A 6,000-nucleotide genomic window follows, 5' to 3' on the forward strand; every position below is an offset into this window, starting at 1 on the left:
ACAACTTTAATTAATTATTCATCAATTTTTAGAATGTAATTTTAATTTATAGTGAATTTCTCATTGGTACAAACTAATTTCAGGACTTAAGTAGTGCAATTTAGTTAGAGTGATAGTGAAGTTCGAAATTAATTTCATAATTTTTACTTTGACTAAAAAAGGGAACGACATATGGGTAAGAGAGGCGTATTTGATGTGAGACAAAACATAAGAAATTGAGAATATTTATAAGATAAATAATTCATCATTATACTACTTATTAGTATGCTTTAATTGGATCAAAACTTTATTGGCAAGGAGACAATTGAGTAAAAATTTTTAAATCCTCTTTCTTCAACTTGTCTCTCTAAATCTGACAAGCAGAAATTAGAAATAAGTCAAGAATTATTCAAGACTTGAATAAAGTGTAGTGAAGAAGAACAACAATGAGATGCTCAAGGAAGAAAGAAAGAAAGAAAGCTGGATAGTGTATATGCAACACACCGTTTGAATAAAGAAGATGTGTCATATATGCAGCGTTTAAAGAATAGCACACTACATATAGCTTATACAGATGAAACTCACCGTTTCATTGTAGTGTATTTTAAAAGTTAGATAATTTAGTTAGTTAGCTGTATAAGTTAGTATAGATTAGTCTTTTATTTGTATTAATCTTTCATTTCCCTATGTATATAAGATAGTGTACATACCATTTTCAGGAATGAATCAATTTCTTATATTTCCTCAAAATCCCTACACCGTTTCAACCTTTTCTCTTTCATCTTTGCCATGGTATAAGAGCAATATGACTAAGGACCAAACAAACATAGTTGTACCAGTAGGGCTCCTTTTGGGCTAATTTATTTTCCTTTTAATATCAGTAAGTATATTGATCATCTTCATCTCTTATTCCTAGCCCTTTCATTTACTTATATTTAAGCTGAAAAATGACTGAATCAACAGCATCCACAACAAGAAACACTACATCTGTTACAAATCCTTCATAGATTTCATCAGCCAATGATTCACAATCACCATATTACCTTCAAGACATTAACCATTTTGGATCAGTGGTTATAAACCCCAAACTCACCACAAACAACTATGCGGCTTGGAGCAGTTCCTTTCTACTAGCCTTATCAATTAGAAACAAGGTTGGTTTTATAAATGGTTCAATCCCTAAGCTTTTAATCACTGATGATTTATATCCAACATGGAATAAATGTAATAACTTAATCGTGGCTTGGCTGTTGGACTCTATTTCTCAACCAATAGCCTCTATTATCTTTTTCATGGACTCTGCTACAGAAATTTGGAACACTCTCAAGCAAAACTTTGCTCAACCTGATGACACTCATGTTTGTAATCTCCAATATACATTAGGTAGTGAAACTGAGGGAACCAGAACAGAGGATAGTTATTTTATAAAGCTGAAAGGTATTTGGGAGAAGTTGAGGAACTATAGGCCATTGCTTCACTATGAGTGTGAGAAATGCAATGCAAGCTACTTCATAAACATACTCAGACCAGTACCAAAAGTACATGGTATTCAAATTCCTCAATGGCTTGAATGAATCCTTCTCAACCATAAGATCCCAAATTATTCTCATGGATCCAATACCCCCACTAGATAAGGTTTATAGTTTGGTACTTAGAAAAGAATCACAAAGAAACATGTTTATTCAATCTTAACCTTTTCTTGAATCCTCAACAACAGTTGCAACTGTTGATATCAAAAAAATCTAAGAAAGACATATCATGTACTCACTGTGGAAAGAAAGGACATGTGAAAGAGAAATGTTATAGGTTAATTTGTTTTCTAAAAGATTTTAAATTCACCCAAGGGAAGCCCTATGTGAAGATGGGAGCAGTAGTGACCAATGTATTTGCATCAATTGAAACACAAGTAGATGACACTCATGTTGGTCATGTGGAGGAGATATAAGGTACTAGTTCCATGTCTCAGATGAATATGCTTAAGCAACAGGTGAATAGGCTTATGAATCTCATAAGTGAGAATGGACTCATTAGCAATAATGGTAAGAGTTCTCCTACAAACACTTAACCCAACAAACATTCTCTTGTCAATTCTGCCTTTACAGGTATAGTCTCTAATCATCTTGTTTTTAACACCCATAACAACTTACCAGTTGAGTTGATGCATGTTAACACTATCATGATTAAACAAGGACATTGAATTGTGGACTCAAGTGCAACTAATCATATAACTTACTCCTTAGACAATTTCATTCAAGCTAAGCTTGTAGTAAACTGCTTTGTTCAACTACTAAATGAAAGAAAAGCATTCGTCTCCCATATAGGTTCAATCAAGATAAATTTTTCATTGACATTACATGATGTCTTATATGTCCCTAGTTTTAAGTTCAACTTGATGTCTGCAAGAAAACTAACCTGTACTAAGAGAAATTTTGTATTGTTTACTGACTCATATTGTGTTGTTCAGGACAGTCACTCTTAGACAGTGATTAAGGTTGCTAGGGCTTCTTCAGGTTTATATCTCATGCAAGATAATGAAGATGAGCAAGATATGTCTAAATTTAGTTTTGACAAAGTTGTAAAGCTTTCTTTAGTGTTTTTTGTTAATTCATGTAAAACAAAAGACAAAGTTTTTTTTTATCTCTGACACTTTAGGCTAAGACATGCTCTTGTAGAGAGAATCAATGCTATTCATCAAAAGTATCTTGTTGTTAATAGTTCAAGTGATTTTTGTGTGATATCTGCCCTTTGGCAAAGCAAAGAAAACTTTTCTTTCTTGTTCATACTCAAAGTACAAGTGTTCCTTTTCAACTGATCCATGTTGATATTTGGGGACCTTATGAGGTCCCAAATCTATTAGAACAAAGATTTTTCTTAACTATAGTAGATGACTTCTCTCAATTTAATTGGGTTTTCTTAATGAGAAACAAGTCAGAAGTTGCAACTATTATTCCTACTTTTGATAAATATGTACAAAAACAGTTTGATAAATCAGTTAAATGCATAAGATCAGATAATGGGAATGAATTTAGACTCATTAATTTTTTCACCAACATTGGAATTATTCATCAATTATCTTGTGCAAATAGCCCTCAATAGAATGGTGTTGTTGAAACGAAGCACCAACACATTCTAATGGTAGCAAAAGCCCTACTGCATCAATCAGGTGTCCCTCTTCATTTTTGGGGAGATGCAGTATTCATTACAATTCATATAATCAACATTGTACCTAGTAAGATAATTCAAAACAAATCATCATTTGAGTTGTTACACAAAAAACCACCAGTATATGAACACTTTACAATCTTTGGATGTTTGTGTTTTGTGTCCACCTTGACACATAATAGGAAGAAATTTGACCCAAGGGCAAGTAAATGCATATTCCTAGAGTATCCAAATAATGTCAAGGATTGTAGGGTATATGATCTTCGTGGACAAAAGGTCTTTATATCAAGGAATATTGTTTTTCATGAACATGTATTTCCATTTCACTCATCAGGTAGCAGTATGCAATTAGATGCATTTCATTAAACACGTGATATATATAATGAGTATATTGATGATTTGATTCAAACATATCATAACAACCTTACTAACAACACTTAACACCTGTTTCATATTTATTTGAACCTCCCTAATTATCTGAAAAACCTTTTGCACCAAATTCAAATGACTTTGCCATCAATTTACCTTCAGCAGACAGTGTAACACCTACTGTAGACTGTGACAATGCTAATACAAGTACTGCACAAGAAATAAAAATGCTAACCAGAAAAAGTACTAGACAAAAACAACCTCCTAAGTACCTTGATGCATATTATGTTGACTTACCGTCACAAACTAATTTTGTCACCCTTCACCATATAACCAAACATATGTCTTCTAAACAAGTATCACCTGCACATAAGGCATTTACCACTGCTTTGTCCACATTCATGAACCAAACTCTTATCATCAAGCTATAAACTATTCTCACCAAAGAGAAGCTATGAACCTTGAACTGAAAGACTTGCAAGACAATAGGACATGGACCATAGTCCCTCTACCTTCAAATTCACATGTAATTGGCTGCAAGTGGATCTATAAGGTCAAGTTAAAGGCAAATGGTGAAATTGAAAGGTATAAAACAAGACTAGTTGCCAAAGGTTACAATCAAATACCTGGTTTTGATTACCAAGAGACTTTCAATCCTGTAGCAAAGTACTCAACTGTCAAGGTGTTTTTTGCTCTAGTTGCAACAAATGGTTGGTCCTTGTCACAATCAAATGTCAACAATGTTTTCCTTAATGGAGATTTAGATGAAGAAGTATATATAGAGATACCACAAGGTTATGTAGTTCAAGAGGAGTGTCCTAAAGGATCTAAACTTGTTTACGAACTGCACAAGTCCTTATATGGACTTAAACAAGCTTCCAAAAAATGGAATGCTAAATTGACTACCTCACTTTTGCAATTTGGATTCAACCAATCATTAGTAGACTACTCTTTATTCACTATGAAAACTTCTATTACAGATTTTGTTGCTCTTCTAAGGTATGTAAATGATATACTGATTAGGAGCACATCTGTTCATATTGCTATAGAGATTAAATAGTTTCTAAGCTCTCAATTCAAGCTTAAGGACTTGAGAAATGTCATATACTTCCTTAGGCTTGAAATTATGGACATAATAGAAGGAATCTCTATAAGTCAAAGGAAATACACCTTAGATTTTCTTGAGGAATATGGAATGCTAGGAGCTAAACCTATAAGCACCCCCATTGACTACAATCATAAACTGCAGAAATCTCAGAATGGAGAATTGCTTGCAGATCGAACAGGATATAGACAACTCATAGGAAATCTGTTATATCTCACATTTAGCAGACCTGACATTACTTATGCGGTGCAAATATTATCACAATTCGTGGACAAACCTGGTCAGAAGCACCTAGTGGCAACTCATAGGGTATTGAAATATTTGAAAAATGCTCCTAGATAAGGAATTCTGATGAAGGCAAAGTCAAACCTTAAAATCATTGTTTACAGATATAATGATTAAGCCAGATGCCCTCATAGCATAAAGTCAATCATAGGCTATAGTGTATTTATTGGAGAATCTATTATTCGCTAGAAGTCCAAGAATAAAGTTGTTGTAACTCGCAACTCTACTGAAGTGGAATACCGCTCCATGGCATCCACCTGCTGTGAACTGATGTAGTTAAAACATCTGCTAAGTGATTTTGGAATAGACCATGATGATCCCATAATTCTATATTCAGATAGTCAATCTGCCATCCACATAAGCAAGAATCCAGTTTACCATGAAAGGACAAAACATATAGAATTGGATTATCACTTCATCAGAGAAAAAGTGTTGACAGATATAATTATACCCCTATACATATCTACTGACTTGCAAACAGCTGATATTTTCACTAAAGCTTTATTATCAAAGCAATTCTATAAGCTACTGAGCAAAATGAGTGTTCACGACATTCACACTTCCTCTTGAGGGGGAGTGACAAGTAGAAATTAGAAATAAGTCTAGAATTATTCAAGGCTTGAGTAAAGTTGTCACGACTCGGTACTCCCCTCGAGCCCGTGACAACCGCCGCGGTGTCCCGGTAGACACTTATTGCCCGAAATGTCAACCCGAAACCCCGCAAGGCTTTACTATCAGTTTCTCTGTTCCCTTGTGAGCAACCATTGTCAAATATCGTGTTCTAAAAGATTTTAAGCTGTTTCCAACTTTAAACAAATAAAATATTAATTTTTGGTCTCACAAGGGTAATTTGGTCATTTTTTTCAAAAATTTCGAAACTGGCTAAAACGTAATATACAAGTACAAAACACACAATTCATATTCAAAATGAGTTTAAAAGTCTAAAATCTTCATTTAAAACGAAATTATGGTTATTTGAATATAATAAGAAAATAAAAGAAATATTAAGTAAAATATTCTATTTTCTTATAAAACAATATTTATAGAGTTATACGTGAATAATTTTTATAGCGTAAAAGCTAAATACATTTATACATACT

Source organism: Theobroma cacao, chromosome 1, assembly GCF_000208745.1.
Source record: "Theobroma cacao cultivar B97-61/B2 chromosome 1, Criollo_cocoa_genome_V2, whole genome shotgun sequence".
NCBI classification, from domain to species: Eukaryota; Viridiplantae; Streptophyta; class Magnoliopsida; order Malvales; family Malvaceae; genus Theobroma; species Theobroma cacao.